Below are 23,206 nucleotides of genomic sequence, written 5' to 3'. Positions count from 1 at the left end.
AAATGTGCATAGGTGGATGATTATGGCAGAGGGAGGTGAATTGTCATCCCTTTCCCATCGTCGTATGGTATCACAGATTGAGAACAGACCCACCGGTCTGAGCAGAACCTGTTCGCAAAATAACGTGTCACTCGCTGTGAACATATGCTCAGCATTTGTTCCTAAAGAAGTAAACCCTCTGAAACGAAGGCATGGACAGCGTTTGCTGTGGCTCACAGAGGAAACGGGCAGATTGGAAACCCGTGTGCAGACCCAGGGCGCGGAGGGAAGGGCGAGTGAAGTGCCTCTGCACGTGCGCAGGAGGAAGCCCACGGCCAGGAGCTCCTCATGTGTAATTACCTGCTGCAAAAGTTAACCCAGAATTGAAAGCAAATGCACTTACAGTAGCAAGGAGAAAATTGGTTATTATTACAATGCGTTATCACTCTCTTTAAACTTGTTTGAAACAAACTGGGAGAATAAAGCAATGTTTTTGCACATTTCCCCACTGAAGTTTTTTCAGATGCTGTTCAACAGCACTGAAGATAAAGCTTTGCTTTGCCTTTGATGTAGGCAGGGAGTCTGATAGAGTTCTCAGATGATTTGCAAAATAGATCTGAGCTGAATTTAATTTTTAAAGACTAGTCCATCGGCATCCCCCAAGGAAGGGAGATTTCAGCCAGAGCTGTGGTGTGGACTAACAGGTCACCATTCACTAGCCGAGACCTCTCCAAAGCCTGAGGGTCTATCAAGAGTATTTAGGGTGCATTATTAAGCTTTATTTATATATAATTTTTTTTAAGATTATAATTTTATCCATAGCAGTATGTATATCCCTTTTAACTTTGACTTCCTGTGACAAGCAAGAAAAGATGAAAGTTGCTGCTGTAACTTAAATAAATACCCAAAAGCTTGAATACTCAGCAGAGACTGTGCAGGCCATGGGGTATTCCTCCAGTCTGGCAGAAGACAGGCAAAAACTCTTTTCCAGGCCTTTCAGGTAAAAGCAAAGGAATTGTTGTGGCAGAGCAGAGCCCCCTCTTCTCCACCCTCTCCTTTTGCCCCAGCCAGAGCTCCCCATGCGCCAGGCACAGCACTGGCTGGGGCAGCATCGCGCTGGTGGGTGTCTGTATTTGGGTGGAACCAGACCTCCTGTGCTCCTCTTTCCTGAGGTCACCCTGGGAGATGGTTTAGACAAACAGTGTCAGAATTTGGGCCAGCTCAAGGCTCCAGCATGCATAGAAATATTTAAAATTTTCAGGAAATATGTGCAGAGGTGCTCTAAAGAGAGTTGGATACAAAAGTGTTGGTTAAGAAATCAAATCCCCATAACTCAACTGAGCTACAGCCAGGTAAAAAAATAAGAGGTTTTCAGATAAAGAATTTGAGCAGAATTTCTGGGTTGAAATGCACTGAGCTTAGGCAAGAGAAATTCATGCACAGAGATAGCGGTGTGTGTATAAATTATTGCTGAAAAACAAAGAATGTTCCTCATATTTCAGATACTTTATTTACACCAAAATAGTTTAGGCAGGATGAACGGTATACTATTCTCTCCTCAATCTAGAAAAATGTCCTGGAAAAGCCTTATTGCACAATGCTAAAAGCTTTTCAATAACAAGCTGCCCAGTGGTTTCACATCTGTCCCAGTCCACAAAGACACCTTGGCAGTCCGTACAGACACCCCTAAACTCTACTGTGGATTATGAAGGTCTTCAGCGCCAGCTGTGCTACAGTCTTTCTTTGTGTCTACAGTCACTAATTGTCCTTCAGGCATTACTGGAGCTACATCCCCGCTCTCCGGACCTAATCCAGCTCTGACAAATCTTCCTGAGGAATCGCGGTGGAAGGTCGAGAAACCAGGGATGGTCGGTGACAAGTTCACAGAAGTACAAAACCAAGCGCTTGGGCAATTTTAGGACCTCAGCGACATTAAGCTCGGCTTCAGATATCAGATTAGTGGAAGTAAATATTTTTTGTCTTTCTTTGTTAAATTGGGTTAGACTATCCTTTGTACAATAGATAAGGCACTGCATTTACATTCAAGTATTTCTTTTTGTATTAGCCTAGGTAGGGAGTAAAACAGTATTTGCTGCAATATCTTACTAGAGCTTCTAGGAAGTTACCCTGACAATAAATAAATAAGTGAATGAATAAATATACATTAATTGGGAAGCCTGATTTTCATCAGGGACACAATGGCTTTGTAAACAGACATTGCACTCAAGCTCAGTCAAAATTTAAATCCAGGTTTGTAACTCATTCTCACTTCACCCCCTGGAAAAAAGAAATGAAACCATAATTTTCCAGTGTAATAAGATGCAAGTTCCACTACCTTGCAAGAGCTATGATCCAGCCAGAGTTCAGGTAGCTTATCTGCAGCTACATATATGTTTAAAATATCTGCTAATACATCCACCTTAGGTAGGATTCTTCAGGAAGAATCTCACCAGATAACGTCTGTACCCATCCTCTCCCAGAGACTCCTCAGGCTGTGGCTGCGTGATCATTATGTGCTGCAAAAGCATTTGACATGAGAGAATGGCTCTTCTCCAACAGCTTCAGTTTCATTCGCACCCTTTACATGAGCCAGAGTGCTTTGTGCCTCGCTGTTTGAGGCTGTACAGACCTCTGGTACCATCCCCTTGTATTTCCCACTGGTCCAAGGCAAGAGATAAGAAAGTGGGCTTTCTCCTTTGTTGTCCTTCAGGATCAAAGGTTGTAATGGCTGCGATTTGGATTGCTCACCAGAACAGTGATTTATGCATCTGGAAAGCTGAAAATAGGATTTCAATTATTTGTAGGTAGTATATAGATTTTTTATGACTGATCCTAATAAGCCCTTTTTAGCATTTGACAGGCAGAAGTGTGTGCATTTTTACCAAAGAAATCAAATGGGGGAAAGTGACTCGATTACACTTGGTGGGAGGCAGGTGACTAATGGGCATGTAAAGGACTATACTGTAAATTGGACTGGATCGGGTAGAAGATGTAGGCAGCTAAATGGCAGCTCTTCTTACTCCTACCTTCTCTGCCTTGGAGAAGCCTGCAGGAGCCACTGTGGAGGCTTTTCCTACTATGTAAGAAAATTAGGCACCTGAAGGTCAGGTATACCCTGCGTCTTTCAAGCAGGAATAATATATGTGTGTCTGCTTGCAGCAGAGGGGATCTTGCACCTACTGCTGAGCAGGAAAATTCCTAAAACAAACAGGCTCAGCAGGTCCATAGAGAAATCTGGGAGCATAAGCAAAGTTTAGACTCCAGGCCCTTCAACAGCTCGTTCAGGGCTGCAGCAAAGTACCTCTTTGGAAACAGGGGCTTTAAGCACCGGTGGGTGGTCGCACCATCAGCCTGGGCTCCCGCCACTGGGCGTGAACATGCACTGGACTTGTCTTTGACAGCCCTTTGTGGCTCTCCGGTCATCATCTTGTCACTGGAAATAAGAAATCAATAAAAAAACAGTCTATCTGTAATGTTTGTGGGTTTTTTTTTCTGCTGAAGTGCCCAGAGCTGTGCCCAGAGCCCCTCGGGCTGTCCTGCAGCCCCCGGGGCTGAGGTGTGTTCCACCAGTCTGCAACTTGGACCCAAAGCTGTACCCACTGCTGCTAAATGTTCACGGTTGCCTGGCTGGGGAAACATTTCCGTCCTGAAATCAGGCTCCAGGGTGGCAAAAAGGTGGGCACTTTCCAAACTGGTATCTAGGGCCGGAGTGAGGAGGGCACCATAAGCTGTAGGATTTGGAGCATCAGCTTTTAGCAATGGTGACAGATACACCCCGCCATTAGGTAAGGCTATGAGCTATGCACGACTAGCAAACAGCTCAAAGGAGTGAGCATGGAGATACTTTTTTTTTTATTTTATTTAAAGATATATTCTTGCTCTTCATACACGCCCACACAGAAGCAAAATGCCAGCAGGGACAAGTTGTATTTCTCTTTTATGCAAGATAGATGCTACTGTGGTCCCTGTTACCTAAGACTCTCAGCACCTCCTAAATTTGTCATTTATCTCACAGTACCATATTAAATTGGCATTACGGGGTATGGATGTACAAACAAGTCTGCATAGGGGGTCTGGAGTCCACGGAGCGGGGAATTGGTCCTTCATTTTCTTCATTTCCTGACTATCTGAAAATACTTTCCTCTGTGTTTTCATCCTTCTCCCAAGATCAGATCAGCTTCTGCAAAAGCACAAATGCATCAATTTCTTCCTACTGTTTTCTCTGAAAACTTCACATTTTATCTATTAGCTTTACAATTTTTAAGTTTATTTGCTCTAGAGGGGCAAGATTATGTGCTTCTTTTGTTAGGCACCTCCTGACATGAAAACAAATCATTTTGCTTTGCCATTAATTTATCACATTGTTACCCAGAAATACGTCAGTGTTTCATTAAAAATGAAACCTGGGAAAATGGGAAGTCATAAATGCCTTCGTAGCCCCTAGAGTGACAATATACCTCTTGGAATAAGATGATCGTGTAATGCCTTTATGCTACATATCAGTGTCCGTGATGTGGTACTTTGTGGGATGTAGTGTGGAAATAGACCTTTTTCCTTAGCAGAGGTCATCTTTATGATGTTGTTTGTGTAAGGAAATAGTGGAGGCACTGGTTAGAGAGTCGGCTTTTCTGTCATGCCCCAGGGAGGACTGTCAGCCTTGGCAGTGTAAGCACAAGGTTTCTGAAATGCATCTCTAGCCAGTCTTGGCAATACCCCTGCGTTCATTAGTAAAGCAAAGGAATCATTTCCAAAGGTGTTATAAATATCCAGTGTCACACAAAGCCCTGCCCGTACTCCAGCCTGGTAATATGGCATTTTGTCAGTCACTTGCAGAGTAAACGTGTGAGTGTCATCGTGTGCGAGCTTAGCAAAAGCTGTTTGTGTTTTCTCCAGACAACTTGGGAGATAAGGCTTGTGACCACTGAATCATATTAGTCTAATACATTTATTCTTCCCTTATGAGAACGCATATCCTCGTATACAGTTTCAGATGTACAGAGTAGGGATGGTAATAAACAGATGTGTTATATTGGTCCAACTAAAAGTGCTGAGGAGATGGGTAAATAAAAAGAAAGATAGAGGAGATGGATGCAGTGGTGAAAGCTAAGGTGCCCTGAGCATCCGTGCTCTGGCAGCATACAGCTTTATCGCTGGTGGCGTTGTGGATGGATTCGGTTTGCCTGTAAAAGGTGGGGTGCAATGCTGATCTGCCAACCCTTCATGTAAATACTTAAGGAAATATTTGAGGGCAAAACCCAATTCAATCTCCAGAGTCTGTAAGCCTGAAAGGAACTCGCCATAAGGCTTATTCTTCTCTAGGTAATTTTCTTTTCACTCCCGTAAAGGCAGAACTGTTAGGAAGACATGAAATCTTTATTGTTTTTGTGTCAGTGCTGGAGGAAAAGGTCCTACACAATATGCTTATTAAGAGGTAGGCTTTCTGATGCTGCTATGTGAGATTTTGCTTTTTTAGTTTTAGTGGTGTGAGGGGTTTTTTTTGCTTGTTTGTTGGTGTTTTTTTTAATGTAAACTTCGTGGAGGATGTTTCTGCGGTTACAGTTGTACTTTTCTCTTGCATAATTGAATTATTAACTTGCTACAGGGTCAGCAGAATGGCTTATTTCTGTAATAGTACAGGCCAAATCCTGGTATCGTTATTCACATTGAGAAGCTCCATACTCAGTATGAGGCCTCGCTGAAGTATCTACCTGCAAAGTATGCTGATGCTGGAATTTAAATTGGTAGTCTCTTTTAAATGGAACCACACAGGCTGCAGAAAATCAGCAGCAGTAATAAAAGTCTGGGTGGATGTAAAAAATCCAGATGCAATGGGATGCAAATGACCTCTAGCTTTGCTTATTCAGAAAGAGTGAAACAAAACAAAACAGAACAAAAAAACCCCCAAAATCACCAATGGACTCTTGGAAAACCTGTAATCATCTTTGCATGGACTGCAGGGCTGCATTCCTTTGTGCTTAATCCCTTTTCTGTTCATATACCTGCTGCAAACCTCCTGCAACACAGAATTAAATTGTTCTGTTCCTAAAATTGTGTATTTGAGTTTCCAGCACTGAAATGTGTTGAAACTTTGTGTGTGCTTTAACAGAAGAAGATTCTCTGTAACATATCCTCCTCTGCACAATTTTTCATTGGGCGCAATGTTATATCCTGGTTCTTTATATATTCTGGGTTGTCTTTATGCTCTGCTCTCCACTGTACACCTTAGCAAAGAAAGAAAATTTACGGTCTTGTGTCTGCAGCCTTTCCTCCACAAATAATAAAGAAATAATGCTGAAGTAAATAACAGATGTCAGATCGTGTCACGGTGTTACTTTGAGATGAGGAATGTGGTGTTAACCACAGAGTTTACAAGTCATACAAGCTAGAGGGTAATTAAGCATAAGTATTGCTAATCAGGCATATTTAGTAATAAAACAATGAATGAACTAAAGAAAATATGGAAATTTAAAGCACATTTTGTACATTCACCTGAAGCTCCCTAAGAACAGAAGTCTGTCATTGACATGATTTTGTCCCAAGTATTTTTAGGATGCTTGTGTGCTGGGCTGACCTTGGCAGGCCACAGAGTGCCTACTGAGCTGCTTCTCACTGCCGCTCCTCAGTGGGACAAGTGGAGAAAATAAGATGAGAAGAGCATGGGTCAAGATAAAGGCAGTTTAATAAAGAAAAAACAAAGACCATGTGTGGAAGCAAGGGAAAACACAACCATGTTTCCTCTGCTTCCCGTCAGCAGGTGATGTCCAGCCACTTCCTGGGAAGCAGGGCCTTGGGACGTGTAGTGGTTGCTTCAGAAGGCAAATGCTTTTATAATGAATGCCCCCCCCTCTTCTTTTTCTTAGCTTTTATTGTTGACCATGACACCATAAGGTATGGAATATCCCTTTGGTCAGTTTGCAGCCTCTGACATCCTTACCCAGCCCAGGACCTGCTGACCATGTGGCCAAACTTGTCCAATTTCCTATTAAAATAAACTGCATGAATAAACTGCAGATGATAAATTATTCACTGAGATTAATACATTGATCAAGAAAAATCATGATTTGTTCCCAGGCAATTTGTTAACCAAAAAAGAGGCAACATTTAAAAAATAAAGAGCACTATGAGTTTCTTTTGCCACCTTCTCCACTCTCCTAATACGCTACCTTCCCTTCACCCCCATTCCTTGCCTGTAACTGTCACTGAGCTCAAACCTTAAATGTAGCAACACAGAGATCTTTTGGGAGGTCACTGGAGTGAACCTGATCTGTTCTCTAATCCTGCACAATTTAGAAGCTGTGGCAGATTATATATAAACACCCGCAACAGTTCTCTGTGTAATACAAAGTGATGAAACCTTCCATCTTGCGCTGCCAGCAGAGCAATAACAGATCGGTTAGGAGGAAATGCCAACTGTATCATTTCTAGACCGTTAAATAGTGGCTTACCATCAAGAAAAGGAATTTGAGAGTTTGTACAGCATTAATGGGTCATCCCCAAATTCTACAGTCTCTGACTTGGTAACTTCAGTTCTGGAAATGGAAAGAGGCTGGCACGTAATACCTGCCCACTGGTGGGTTACAACTGCAAAATTAGCAGGAAGCTCGTCTAGCACTTGAAAACAGAAGATGCTTGCAGACCAGATAAAGACCTAAGAGCTAAATCCAAGGCTGTTGAAGCTAATGTAGGGATTCCCTACTGAATCCTTTGAACTCTGGATCAAACTGAAGTAAGAAAAAGCTCAACAGGAGCTATTCTGAGGGAAAAATTATGTAATATTCAGTGATCCATAAAAAAAGAAAGGCAGGAACTGCCTCATCTAAATCAAATGACAGCACTGAGAAGGAGGAAGAGCATATTCATGTCTTGTTCCAGGGAAAGTTTGGTTTTCCTTTTTAGTTCAAAGGTGGTTCGTATTTCCATGATGGATAGTTACTGTGCTCCCAGATAACCGCAAGCATGACGGTAACTCAGGGGTCCCATCCCCGAGCTGACGCCACTCTCAGGAGCATGGCCCTGGTGTGCGGTGCACAGTCCCCACAACTCAGCGTTTATGGGAAAGCAGCACTCTTTCCAAGCCCTCTCCTCTGGAGGCAGCCTCTGCACAAATTATGTCCAAAACTCATTAGCATGCCCATCGGAAAGGTGGGGGAGGGTAAGTCGGTATCTTCCTGAAGCACAAACCAGCGGAATCTTAGTACAGGGTATTTTTTCCATCTCCAGCACTTGTTTAGTTCAGCTTTTTCTTGTTCATGTGGCTTTTTGCCCCCTAAATGACCATAAAAAATCACTTTTAAAAGCCCAAAGACAAAGTAATACAAAGTAACGGTATGTAACATGAATAATAAAACCATAGTTTGACTTCATTTCCCTTTTTGCGTGACTTAAGTATTATAATTATTAATTTATAACACAGAGGAACACGTGGTACACCACAGATGAGAAACTTGAAATCTAAATAGTTTGGACAGTTCAGGTATGAAAATTGCATACTAAATAGAAATATGCAATCACATCAGGAAAAAAAAAGTTAGCTAGTACTCTGGCTGTGTCCCCTTCTTCACAAGAATGTCCTTGTCCTGGATTGATAGCCAGCTTCCCAAGCAGAAGAATCAAGGTCTCCATTCCTGTATTCTGGAACAGGGTGGTCTAGGCCCAGAATATATCAAAGATAACCCAAAGCTTTGAGACGAAGAACATGGTTGAAAAATCTACTCCTCACGCACAAGTTTGCCACACAAGTGCAAACCGAGTGAGCAAGAGACAACATCTTTTTCGAGTATCAGAAGGATGATGTAAGCTGAATTCCCACAAAAGTTGTGAGTCACTGCTGAACTCCCTGCCTTCGCTCCAGATACAGATTCCGTCTAGCAAAACATACATATTGCTAGAATTAAAAAGCAACACCATACATATTGGGTAGGACTTATTAAATGTACATTTCAGAAAAATAGTGGAATTTGTCCCCCTGACTTGATTGTTTTCGTTTCCAGTGTAGTCCTTGGAAGCAAACACACATTGTCCAAGGATACAGTGATGTATCCCTGCCTACCTAAGTGTCTGTATTTCAGAGGAGAGAAATCTTTGGAAGCTTTCAAAGGTACGTACCTCTCTCCTCTGACTCTAACTTTGGCATAGTAATGTTCGGAGTTAGGTAGACTGCACCTTACTCACAGCTTACTTGCTGAAACGAGACTAGGGGGCTGTATGTCACCCAGGCTGCCTAGCTCACCAGGCGCTAAGGGACATTCAGCCACTGCCATGATATCGGCAGTAAGCACCCAGCTGGTCAGATTTTTCTGACAAAACAGCTTACACTGGGAAATGCTGATATGTCACAAATACTGTCAACATTATTGTTGTTGTTGTTAATAGTAGTCTTAGTAGTAGCATTACTAGTTGGTTTGGGGTTTGTTATTGTTCACTATTACATGCCAAGGAGAAAGAGGGAATTTTTGTAATCTCAAAACTTTTCTCAGAATGTAGAAATGTTGCAGTCTGTCTCTATAGCTTGGAGCAGACGGCCAGCGGCATGCTGCCTGCCTAAGGAGGACTCCTGAGATGGGTGTCCCAGCAGTGTCCACCACCACAGCACCTGCTTTATGGTGGAGGATGCAGCAGTGAGGTTTTTGTGTGGTACATAATTGCTTCAAGAACCGAGCATTGAAGTGTTCTTAAACTCTTTTTTATGTCCTTGGGAGGAATTTTGATACATGGAAAGAATTCTCAAACAAAAAAAAAAACCCTGCCTGATGACTTTCATGGAGTTTCATGGTTTTGGAAGTCTTGCTCTACCTTAAAAATAATCACAGCATTTCATGTAGCATGCCGTATTTCTTCACCATTCAGCTTAGGTACAGACATGGAACGAGCAATTAAACCAAGCTGAGAGGAAGAGCAACGTGGGCTCTGTGTGTGGGATGGTTTCCAGGTGGGATAGCTTTCATAAGTGCCTTAAAAAACATTCTGCCACATGGCTCTTTAGAGGCCTCCCCACAGAAGCAGCTCAATTATTCATTCAGAGCAGAAACTGCTTTATTACATGTCTTGTAGTTCGAATGGTTAGACTGAAATGTGGGACACTCTGCTCTCAACAAGATTCTGGTATTTGCATTTGTACTTGCACTTGTCCTGCAGAGCGGTAAAAGAGTTGCCAACACCAGCTGGGAGATAGGAATATCATTAGCACATATTTTGTTTTGTATCTTCAAGGTTAGTACAAATCACAAAACCTCTGCAGCTGAAAGAGAGAAAAAGAGCACAGTTCTGGAATTAAACTTATTTTTCAAATCAGTCTGGACAAGTTTTAAGATATGATTGAATATTTGCCTTTAGCCCAGGGAAAGATCATTGCTCTATAGCACCCTCCTGCTCAGAGAGTCTGTTCTCATCCTTGCTTGAAAACTGTTCTTTCTGCCCCAAAACCATGTGGTTTGTACTCTCAGACAGTCTACCTGCAGTGGACAGTCAGGAAGGGAGAGGCAAACCTGAGCTGCTGCCCCGTCCCCTCTCGGTCTCCCTCTGCCACCTCTCCCCACCCAGGGTGATGCTGAGGACCTGAACTCACGGTGGCTGCCTCTGGCCAGGGTGGGCTCCCCTTCCCACGCTACCAGGGTTGCATCCAGCTTTTATTTGGGTATTCACCTGAGAGCTGGGGGATTTGTAACTGCTTTGGGTCAAGAAAACACACCAAAAAATTAGCATTTTTCTGGGTGAAGAAAAATGAATTTCCCCTGCCTTGTATCTAGCACAAAGTTGGGCGAGTTCAAATTGGTATTGTGCCATGAAGGTCCAAGGCTGGATTGGGGGCTACGTGGTACCACAATCTGGCGCTGCATTAGCAGTGAATGATTTTAAAAGATTTTCCTTGAACTAACATTGACTTAATTGTGTAACACATTATATATTACCATATGTACACATTACCAAGGCTCTTGATTATTTTCTAATTTGAATTTCTCCAGTGGTTCTCTAAAGGGCACTAACTCAGTATCACTGTAAAAATGAAAGTTGCTTACCGCCACGATGCTTGCCTGGAACTGTTGAACTGAGCAGAATATCTCCCCATCTATCCATAACTTTGTATTTCCCCAAAGTGAAGAATGCATAGATAATTGTGGTCAGTGTTTACACAGTAAATGAGCATGCTTTCAAATTGTTGTGTTCCATTTTAAAATTGGATTAGTTTATGTTTCTTCATAAAGCAACTACATTTGGTCAAGCTCATTCATTGGCACTCCAGAGACAGCCATACCAGCAAATGAATCACCTCGTCAAACACATACGCTGACGTTGCCCGTCCATGAGCTGTGGCATCTCCCACAGACAGGCTGACCCCTTCATCTCAAAGGGCGAGACCAAGCCTAGGGGGCCCTGCCTGTGTGTCATGGTGGCCCCAGGTGGGGTTACATCCCAGAGAGCCATGTCCTCATTGGCACAGTGCTCCTGGAGCCAGCCGCAGAATGCTGGTGAACAGCACGGGTAGGTTTGCTGCCATGCTACGCTCCATTTCATATCCCCAGGAAAAAAGTTACTCCAACTCTGAGAGAGCATAACATCTATCTTCTCTCATGTTTGAGAGCTGGAGAAGTAAAGGAGGGGTATACTCCTACTTGCCAACACAGAGCTGCCACTAGCACGCTACATGCCCTTCATGCTAACCCAAAGCAAAGGCAGTAATGGGATTTAGGAAGCTTTGCCTGGTTTGCTCCATCATTCTAGTTTCTTCTCCAGTGTTTGCTGTCAGGATCAAAAATGTTAGAAACTCTTAATGCTACCGAAAGAATTAACAAATAGAATGCAAGAATCAATGAAAGGCATTGTGCTCTGATCTTAGAAGGCGAAGCCGCACAGCATGGCAGAGCTGCCTGAAGCTTGGCAGCTGTGGTTCTCCATGATTTGTGAATACTGTTTTCCTGCTTGATCCACCAGAAATTACCTTCCACTCACTGATCTGCTATTGAGGAGATCAGCAGGATGTCAGTGTATATAATTGAGGCTGCAATTTTATTAGAAAAAGAGAGGTCCCTTGTTCTGCACATAAACTATTGAACAACGGTATCTTTTGCACACCTGCAACAAATAATAATAGTGAATTAACCCAGGTTCACCCCAGAGATATTTGAACCTCCATGAATTTTTCAGAGAGTGGCCTGAGGTTTTAATTTATAATCTAATCCAAGCTCAAATAAACTGCAGCTTCATGATTTCATACCCAGCGTGAGAGCACTGCAGTCAGCATGCCCACCACAAGGCATTTAATGAATATGCTAATAGGTAAGTTAAGGGTAGGAAAGGAAGGTGGGAAACTTATGGCTGAAACCCAGCTCAGAATTGGGATGCCCTTTCCAGTGCCTGTACTAACCACGGCACACAGCTTTCCCAGGACTCTTTCCAATCTGAGTTTGGATCAATCTTCTCATGAGAGAAATCATTGTAATGAAATCTAATTAGTATGAATTACGATACAGGAGGAGAGCTGAACAACTTTGAGAGACTCCAGATCATGATTCAGATTAAAGACATGGGCAGTCCCTTACGTGCATGAAATTCTATTATAATATTCTATTATACTGTTATCTTTTGGGGAGAAAAGAAGATTAACACAGAGCAACATCGGGATTGCTGCATGACTCAGACATTTATTGGACACCTGTGTGTGGATGCAAACACACTTGTATATATACATGCATTGGCATTTTTTGTGGTTAATCTCTTTCTTCCTGTCCTATTTTTACAAACTTTGTGATGTATTGTGTAGTGGAAGGTCGTCCTGTAATGAAAATATACCTAGACAAGGCTCTCTTTCTCAGAAATTCATTAAATCAGGAGTCTTAAAATGGTTTGCTTGCTTTTATACAAGTGGTTTTGAATCCTATTGAATATGACTTTAAATACTACAAGCAAAACATGAGTGTTTGGCCTGTTGTACATTTATAACCCTCAGTGTCTGAAATGAGTTTATCCAAAGGATTCTGTTCATGTGAGAGAAATTGCTATGATCAATCACGTCGAAGCCAGGGATCAAAGAAAACACTGAATCAAGGACTGGATTTCATTTCACCCCTTCAGTGAAAGAGAGGGGACACCGCAAGGGAGCTGTTAGATTTGCTGCAAGGAATCTGCAATTAATTTTAGATAGTCCCTCCCCCCACAACCCTGAGTCCCTCAACATGATTTGAAAACTTACGTGTTTGACTTACTTTTTCCTTCACATTGCATATTTACCTTTCAGAGACAAGCAGAAGGCTTTGGCTTATCAGGCTGTTGGCTTCAGGTTCCTCTCCCTCTGCGTCCCCATGGAAGTTAAATACAGCACGAGGCTTTTTTTCTGTTTTGCTCAGATTCTTGTCCTTTCATAGGAAATGAGTTACAGAAAGCTGGAGAAAAATCCAAATATTTAAGACTGTGAGTTCTTTGATTCTTCACGGAGCAAGTAACACTTGTCTCTCTCACCTTCCCTTCCATGTGTCAGGTAATAACTGTTTCTTAAAAGGTTATAATGCATATCTGAGCCCAACTTAAAGTGTTGGCTGAGACGGAAGAGCTAAAGCTCTGCTCTCTGTTAATAATGGAGATATCTACAGATACCTCAAAGGCTTTTGCACTGCAGGATGTCCTCATGGCAGAAACTGTGCCTCCAGGACCCTGAGTTGGACCACTGCCCCTCTTGGGGGAAAAAAAGAGCCATTGCATCCATGGAAATCAGAGCTTCTGGTTCATATAATCCACAGAAAGAAATAATCCTGGGAGATTTATGCTTCAAAAATACAATTTCCAGATCCGGTGTTGTCCAAACCTCCCTATTAGCCTAGTTTGCATGAAATTTAGGCCGTTGACAGATCTAGCTGGATCAATTTCCCTTTCTAAACTGTTGCAGCATGTTGTACACTTTGCATTGCCATTGTTCCCTCCCCAAAAGCTGTTGTACTGTGCTCTCGGGTGAAAGAAAAATGGAGCTCCATCCATAAAAGAATTTGGATAGAGAACCAGAAGAGGAAAACACACAGGTCTTGTCACTTTTGTGAGTAGGACAGCCGCATGATAGAGGAAAAGTGGGTATTAAATCTCTGTTACCCACCACAAAGGTGGTGCCTATGAGATGAAGCGATCAGTGTGTCTCGATTGCCGTTCGTAGGTGCTGTATCTCAGCTGTCAATCTGGCAGGATGCATGCAGACTGCCTGATGCATTATCCAGCCCCCAAATCAATTTAAGGCTACACTTCAATTTGGCCCAGGGCCAGCTGCCATCAGCAGCAGAGCATGGCACTGTTTTGCCTACTGTGCCACTTGCAGAGGGGCACCGGCTGAGCTTGCCCACACCCTGCGCCCGTAACGAGCCCTTGCGCTAGATGAGAGGGCAATAACTGAAACAAGAATTAGTCTCCCCCCACCCCTGAGAGGAAATTGCTTTGCATCAGCCCACTGCAGCTGCTCTGACACAGGTTAAGCTTTTTGACGTCTTACAGGGACCAGAGGAGGAAAGCTGTGCGACGCTCACACCAACATGGGGCACTTGCCCTTGAGGGGAAGATGCTCTGGTCCTGCAGCACCAGCTTTAAAGGCCTGAAGTACGTTGCCTTTGTGAAGAAATACAAGTCCTGTGGGTCAGGGTTTGCCGTACAGATCTAGAAAGTACCGTCCTCCTCGGTCCCAGGCTCAGACGCTATTTCTTGTGGTGCTCCATGTGCCGCAGCCCTGAGCATCGCACGTGGCCAATGTATTGGTTGTTATCCAACACTGATGGTGCAAATCTGTGGAGAGAAATGATTGATTATGTTAGGTATTTTTGCCACTCATTAAGCTGTATTTTTCTGTAGTATTTTTATTAAAATCACAGTGCAGGCATGAGTGGATTCAAACCAATGTGAGTCTTTCCCTCCCTACACTCCTGGGAAGACCAGCCAGGTAAGTCTATATCCCTACCATATAGCTGGGTTGTGTAGGCAGCGGGAGTGTCTTAACAGGCAGCGCATGACAGCAGAAGGCAGACATAAGCCCCGACTCTGGTCTGCACCCACTGGGACAATTTACTTAACTAAATTAATGCTGCAGATGTCTGTAACAGTGAGGCAGGAGAGGCTCAGGCAAATACCCAGAGTGTGGGTACTGAACTAACCCCAGCTTCAGACAGAGGAATAGCTGCTTAATGAAAATCAGAGATGCATCAATTACATTGCCAAAATGACCTGGTGAATAGCTAGCAGCATGAACAAATTTTGATTCCACGTGTGTGCTTGCACTGACAGAAGTGAGGACTCGGTGATGATTTGCGTGTAAGAAATGGGAAGGCAGAGCCTGCCAGAAGGGTCGAGTACCACATACAGCAACTCCTGCCTCTCCAGGGGTGAAGCATGCAATTTTAACATTTCTTTAATAAGTTTCTTTCATTCCTTTCTTCACCATTTGCATTCATAGCTGATTATGAAAGCTGAACTTTTTTTTTTTTTTTTTTTCCAATCACTGAAGTAGGCTTAGTCCAGGATTTAAACTAAAACAGTTCGGAAACCAAATACAGTATTTAAGTTTATTTTCCTTCCACTTTTGCTGAATGCAACCCTTTCTCAATGTATACAATTGCAGAATCACTCAGGCAAGAAGGATCTATTAATAGAAGAGATAACCTGCTCCACATTGTACTTTTTTTAACACCCATTTTTTTCCCCATTTTTATAAAATGACAGAAGACTTGGTAATTTATAGGTACCAGCATTCTTCCAAGCTGAAACCTTTCCGTTCTCCTAAGGAATAGCAAAACTGACTTTGACAATGCCGGTATCCCACACAGCACCATTTCAAAATCAAAATATTTTTAATTGGCAACTCTAGAGGTAAAAAGGTAGTTGTAATCACACCCAAAGAACTCATTTTACCTTATTGCACAGCATCTAGCACCCAGTCTACCACAGAGAGATGCTCTTGCTATTACTCCAGGCACAAACCTCAGGTTTTACAACTCATTCTTCCAGGGAAACATGTTGCAAAGAATGACTGCAAAGACATAAAGTGAAAGTTCTGGCTTTTTAATAAAATATTTTTCATTTTCCCATATAACAGGCAGCAGTTCTCATTGAGACCATCAAGTGGACAAGAAGAAAACAAGAGAAGGGAATTCCTTATTGCACCATTATTTATAGCTTCCTCCCGTAGAGGATCTTCCTGGTGAGGGAGAGAAACCCCGTAGTTATATCGCTACGTGTGGCAATGCAGATATGTAAATTAAGACATCTCCCAGCAGATGAATATAGCGCTAATAAGGATACTGCTGGAATTGTCTGGGAGAGGCCTCAGGAGGTAAAAGACTGTAGGATTAACTGCTTTGTTATTAGGGTTCTCTTTCTTCAGATGGATGATGAAATTGTGACCATAAGAGTGAATGTTTAGTGCAGATTAATTTGGTATCCCAGGCTGAATAAGAGTGGTTTAAACTAGGAAAATACATTAACTGTCATCTTCAAAAAACTTTATTGTTGCCCTCTCCCCAGTGTGGGGCAATTAATCAGCTTTGATGGAGACCCAGGGATCCTCTCACAAAGAGCAGAGGATTTCCGAACAGAAGTACAAATGTGTCAGGGACAAACTCTGACACCTTGGGAAAATCGCCGGCAGAATTCTTATTATAGAACTCACTGCTCCATACGCACACATCTACCAAGGTTAACCTACAGAATCCAGAATTCCCCTTTATTCAGGAATCTTACTTATTCTGAATTCCAATTGGAATTCTTTGAATTCCAGATTCTCCCTCTGTGGTGTTTTCTGCTTTATCAAGGCAGCCTCTGACTGTGAACCAGGGCTCCCTGGCCCTATAGGGATAAGCAGCTTCAGACCCAGCAGAGTACGTCAGGGTGGATTAGCCGCTCCTGTTCTCTTACCCGGCCTCTGCTGCAGTGACAGACACACTGAAAAATTTAATCACGGACTGAAACATATTCTGAAAGACTCCATTTGTTTTATGCAGACAACGAGATGCAGAAAAACGTACTGTTGAGACGACCTATTAGAGACTAGTGTGACATCCCACAAAGTAAATATAAAAAACCACGAAATAAAAAAAAATACACAATATTAAAATATAAAAAATATAAAACGTAAATTATATACTGCCAATAGCAACCACCTCTCATAAACTTTCTGGAAGCATTTGCTTAAAGCTCGTTGAGGCAGCTCATCAATGCTGAACTGGAAACAGCAGGACGTGCAGAAGCAAAGCTAGGAGCTGGTGCGGGCTGTGGGTGCGCGGGGCTCCGTGGGGCAGGCGGGGGACGGCTGGGCTCCAGCCTGGGCACCTTCACCTCAGCTCCCTTCCACCCTGCACCCTCGGCCCAGGCATGCAGACCCTGCGCAGCGATCCTAGCCACGGGCTGCGCGCTGAAAGATATAAATAGCAGCAATTAACAGACCTCATTTGCCCACCTCCTCCCGGGACTGTAAATGGAACAGTCACAAACCCAGGGCATGCCTGGGAGCCGAGGAGACCCTACTAAAAATATTATTGTAAATTTTTAAAAACAGAGGGAGAGAAGAAGTCACGACAGCCGTTTCACAGCTCCATGCGCTGGGTGCTGGCACCCTCTGTAACCCCTCGCACATACAGTCCGGGGCCACCAGCCTCCTCCAGCCCCACGGGGAGAGCACAGGAGCACCAAGGGTGAAAAATACGCACATGGGAAATATTGTGTATTGATGTCTTTCATGGTCCGTGTTACATGAAAACAAAAAAAAAATTACTTTTTTTTTTTTTTCTGGAGCAGAGGGAAAAAGCACAGGCTTGGATCACAGGGATCTCTGTAAGTCTTCCCTGCATTACACCACCACTCTAGGAACCTTTAATGAACCTGAAATATAAAGCAAATATACCCTGTGTCATCTTATTGCACATCTGCATGCCTCCATCCCTGTTTTACATCCTCCAATGAAGTATTTAAAGGATACTCAAAGATTCAAGCAAACGCCGTAGTGATGAGCTGTGCCAGCAGCCAGCAGCCCTCCCCGGGCCCTTCCCCAGCCCTCCGCTGGCTTCCAAATTTGCAGCAGACTCTAACAGATTTGAATATTGCCTGACTATTCTGCGACGGTCTAAGACTGTGCTCATAAATGATTCATCTAGTACAGCTAGACAAGTGAGATTTTACAGGAAAGAAAACAAATCCCCCCAAAACTAGCTTTGTAAATGTTTGTGTTTTGCCAGCCCCTGTCCTCCGGTGCTGCTGTACAGGGGTTGTTGCTACATGGAGAGCACACACAGAGCTGGACTTGTCCACCTCTCAAACAAAAAGAAAAAAAAAAGAAAAAGAGGGATTTTATGACCAGAGCAGAAGGAGCTCCCAGCTCTGTGCCCATATGTGCCTCCTGCATATTCCTAGTGTAACTCCAGTGCTCAGGAGCAGTTGGATAATCTGAATTTCTGGCTATGGGAGCAAGCGGTCTGGCCAAGGATGAATTCCCCATGCCAGCGCGGGCTGCCCAGTCCTGCCCGGCCCCAGCAGGCAGCAGCGGCTGCTGGAAGCTGCCCCTCGCACCGGCGGGTGGAAAGGCTCAGCGTTCCGTCATCTGTAACGTGGATTTTGGCCACACCAAGGTTTTGATCACTCAATCGAGAGGGTCGGGAGCTGTTGCTGGGTGTTTGCTGTCACTGAAGACCTGGTGTGACACGAGGAGCCGGGAGGCGAGAAAGAAAAGGTCAGTGAAACCTGAGTTTCACAAGGGACTTAATTGATCTGGCTTACAACTCAGGCTCTTAAAAGGAGAATAACTGACCAAAAACCTTAATTAATATGACATGAGATGACTGCTAAATTAAGCGCTTTAGGATATTGTCTGAACCTAATCACATAATGTAGCAGCCATTTAAAGAGCAGTAATCTCTGGAAAGGGAAATCCAGACCCTTCCTTTTCAAAGGCTTGCACAGGCGTCGGGCATCAGGCAGCAGGTCAGTGTTGTTCAGCAATTTGCTGGCTGCTGGGAAGATGATGCATGGCTAAACCTTGCTTTGTGTAAAATGTTATCTGTGCGAATGAGGCTCAATGTCTTTGGTGCTCCCACAAACGAAGGCCTTTCATCTCTCATAGACTTTGCTATTAAAATTCGTGATTTTTATTTATATAAAGGATTTCTATGCCCCAGAATTACACTTCCCCTTGACATCAGATATTCCTTTCACATATGCCTTGGTTATAAGATCCAAAAGTCATTGCTGGTTGTGTGTATTCTCCTTCTTTCCACCCTGTCCTATACCTGGAATATCGCTGTTGCGTTTCAAAGTCTTGACCAGGAATGGGTTCCTGTTGTGCTGAATGCTGAGCAAACAGAGATACAGAGAAGCAACTGCTTTGGAGAGATAAAGTCCACACTCAGGCAGGATTTGAACCCTCCAGGTGAGGTGTGTTCCTGCAGGTCTCCTGACTGGCCATGGGGAGGTAAAGCCATGTGGATTTACTAGGTGGCAATCTGACCCCTGGAGACTGAGGTGGGGACACACAGCCCCAGTTTTGCAATGCTTATCAGCATCTTGTTCCAGGCGAAGATCACACTCTGTTTGCAGATGGAAGGACACCCTGACTCCTGTTTGCTGTGAGCTGGGGAGTCTGCACAAGAGCCTGTGGGAGAGGGTGGCAGCCATCCCTTGACCATCATCCAAGTCAGACAGCCAGGGCTGGGAGCTGCTGGCTTGCTTTGTTGTACTTGACACACAAAATGGGTCGAGAGGTTTGTGGTTTTTTTTTTTTTTTTAATTACAACAGAAGCTGTGTCCACCAGTCTGACCCTTGTGGTCTTTCCAGCAGGTTATCACTGACCCTGGCACAGGTTCTAATGGCTGGTTTTGTCAGACAGCAAAGGCAGAGGCTGCAGTGTAGGAACAGCGTGGGCTGTAGCTTTACACCTTCTAGTAGTACTAAAGGAAGTAAAAAAACCCCAAACATACAAACAACCATACAAAAAAAAACCCAGCTAAAAATACTTGATATTTTAAATAACAAATGCAATAATAAAAAGTAAATAATAAAGTTTTTTTTTTAAAAAAAGGAAATAAAGTGTGAGGTTCAGAAGGGGTTAGAACTGAAACACAGTGACTGAACACTTTCTGTGGGGCGCAGCAGTATTAAGAAGCATGTAGTGACAACTGGAAAAACCTATTTTTCTCATCTGCTCAGGGAAAATATGCATACTACACAACGCAAACAGGTCAGTGTTTTACTATGGGCAACAGGTTATGCAGAGTTCATGAATAAAAGTACACTCAGCTACAAGCTCCGGAGGATCGCCTTTACAGCAGAAACCGGCCACAGCTCTTGCAGGGATTAGAGCCTGGGTTGATTGTATCTGATGCACGCAGATCGCTCTGGAAGGGCAGGCCCTTCAGAGGTGTTTGTTTAATAAACAGCTGCCATAAAGCATCGTTAACAAGTTTGGTGCTCCGTCCAGGGTGGGGCGAGGTGGCGGCTGCTGCCCTGGGGACAATTCCATCAGTCTGAAGGCAATTTTGTTGGCCATCACAAAAAAGAACTCTAATTCTTCTCTTTAATTGCTCACATCCTGGTCGGGGAAAGAAAAAAATGTTACCAATTTAAGACTCGATTACTGGAGCACTGGATGTCCTTACCCAGGCGGTCAACTGCTAACAATTCGTTCTCTAATCCAACCCCATCTTTAATGTTCAGTGATAATAATAAAATCCTGGTAAATAAAAACTTTTGCCCTCACTATCACTTTTGTTGCAGATATCGATAAAAATGTTGCACTCGTTAATTAACACCGTTAGGTAAAAACTGTCTGGTTGATACTCCCATGATGAAGCGAGAGGACTGGCCCAGAGCTGCTCCTCTCCCCCGGCACGCTTTTTGGCACCTTTTTTTCCTGTATTTTTACATATCTATTGAAATATATCGATCAGTATTGATTTCAGGCGGGAGGTGGTTTAAGGAGCGCAGCGCCGGGGCTTCCCCGGGCGGCTCCACCAGCGGCACCAGCGAGCCCGGCGGGTGCCGGGAGTCTTCCCCTCTCCCTGGGCAGTTTCTGGGCTTCAATATTGCCGGTTTTCCCTCCCTTCTTCCAAAAGCTGCAGCGTCTGGGTCTGGCGGTGGGTGCTGGAGAACTTTGGTGAAAGGGGAGGAAAAAAACAACAGCAAAAACTACGGAAGAAAGAGAAGCGTGGGAGCTGAGGAGCAATCGGGCGTGGAAAAAAAAAAGGTATCATAAAGAAAAAATAATTAAAAATTGCATCTGATGCCTTTGAGGTCTGGACTTTTACTGTAGTTTAAGGGCAACTTGTCCCCTGGGGGCTGTCCTGCCCGGGGGCCACCCCGCCGGGTACCCTGCCCCCGCCTCGCCCCCTCCTTCTATTCCCTCAGCTAATTAGTGTAGAGTTTTTCTCTTAAGTGAAACATCTCTAAGGAACATTTAGTATTCTGAAGGCTGGAATTTCTTTGCCAGGTTCAACGGATATGACCTTTATTTGGCTGAAGACTGTGCAAAATGTGGTTTTATACTGAGATGGCTAACTTGAAATAGCTATTGCAATCTGAAATCCTGATAGAGGGAGATATGCGCGACTTCTCTTTGCGGGTACGTGATTAAATCAATAATGCATCTGCCCCCCATCTCGTCTGTTTAGATTCACAGAGGTTAAAATTATCTGTGTTTTGTTTCATCAAGATTTTGTAGTAAAATGTACTTAAAGGTACTGTGAGGCTTCCAAATCATCTTGAGAAGCTTGGGTTATGCTCCTGCAGATCCCATTTATTTTATTTATGTATAAATCTGTTGTAGAACTGGGCTGTAAATTGTTGTGTTGCTTTATGCTTGTTGAGCATAGACTTGGTTCCATGTGAGATGCGGGGATATTTAAGTAGCTGATTAAGTGCGAATCTTTCAGGATGGAAGGTGCTTTACAGCCAAAGCCACCCATACTCGGCATTACAACACAGTTAAATGCTGTGTGAAAGGCATCATAAATCTGGGTCTCACCGAGTGCATTCTGCTGAGGCAAGTTCAATAATTTTGACAACTGAGGTGTTTAATTAGAAAAGATGAGACTAGATTGCACCTTCTGTCATGTATGTCTCTTAATTACTTACAATGCATTCTTTTGATATGTTAAGTTTTGCAACGTTCATGATCTGCCTGGTAAGTGTTGGGTGCAGAGTTGTTTGCAAAGGAACTTTCTGCAAAAAAGGAACTGAACTGCTTTCAGAGTTTTTGGTAGAGAAAAATCGGTGGCATTGGTACTAACAACACTTCTGGAAAGATGTTGAATCTGGGACGGGTTTGCCTGTATGTTCTCTATCATCCTTACATAAGCAACTGCTACTTGTACCAAGTACTATCCAGTCTCCAGCACATGCCAATAAGTGGTGAGAAAGAAAATTAAGTCCTCTTTAATTTGTGAACTAGGAAAGAATTAAGGCAATGCAGTATCTCAATGGCTTCATCATTAGGCTTCAGGGTGAATGACTTGGTTCAGCTGCAGTAGATTCCTTGTTTGTGATGAAGATCTGCTCTGTAAGGAGGAGGGCAGAGCTCTCCTGTCCTCACTGAAAGTCAAAAAACCTGCTGCGTGGTTCCATGCGATCCTTGGTGGCACTTGGCCACGAACCTGGCCACCAACCTGCCAGACATGGGCTATGTGTGAAACCCCCTCTGTGGAGAGCGCCTGCTAGCAGTGCTCACTCGCTTAATTTAGTTTCAGATGTATCTTTAGGTGCTTGGTGAATAAATCCGGCTTAAAAATATTTTAGCAAATTAAAACGTCATCGTTTGATAAGCCTGTTATCCTGCTCTGTCACTTTTCAGATTAATTATTACATAAACAAGGGAGGCTGAGGTTAGCTTGCTGCTCCCTGGCTGCCTTGGGTGACCTCTGCTCTGCATGGCAAGTCAAAACTGAATAGCTAAGAAGGACAATGACTCATGCTATTAATCTAAAGTAAATAACCCCCCTTTTTAATCAGGGTAAAAGGAAATCTGTACCTTCTTCCTAGCTGTAACATCACTGTTGTAATTCTAATTCGAAGATACTTTTGCCAAAAACCTAGCAAGAAATTAAAAGTTTTGGGACAATCCATCACACCCAATTTTCTGACTTAAAGCTTTTGCATTTGCAACTAATTCAGTGTTTTGACTGGAATTAATCGAGATGGTACAAATTTTAATGTACCCAGAACTACAGACATCTGTCGAATTCTCTCATAATATGAAAGAATGTTGCAGTATTTTAATCTGTATTTCAC

At 43.4% G+C, this 23,206-nt stretch overlaps 1 long non-coding RNA gene across 1 annotated transcript; it reads left to right on the top strand.

Moving 5' to 3' along the window:
* The first annotated feature begins 18,471 nt into the window (after positions 1-18,471).
* LOC119145871 lies at positions 18,472-21,645 on the top strand. The gene is made up of 3 exons (XR_005103550.1): positions 18,472-18,658; positions 21,037-21,167; positions 21,411-21,645. It is a non-coding gene; the product is annotated as an uncharacterized LOC119145871 (long non-coding RNA).
* Positions 21,646-23,206: the final 1,561 nt, after the last annotated feature.

The sequence above is a fragment of the Falco rusticolus genome, chromosome 4, assembly GCF_015220075.1.
Source record: "Falco rusticolus isolate bFalRus1 chromosome 4, bFalRus1.pri, whole genome shotgun sequence".
Lineage (NCBI taxonomy): Eukaryota > Metazoa > Chordata > Aves > Falconiformes > Falconidae > Falco > Falco rusticolus.
Note: the sequence above shows the minus strand (reverse complement) of the source record. Positions and strands in the feature narration are given on the sequence as shown.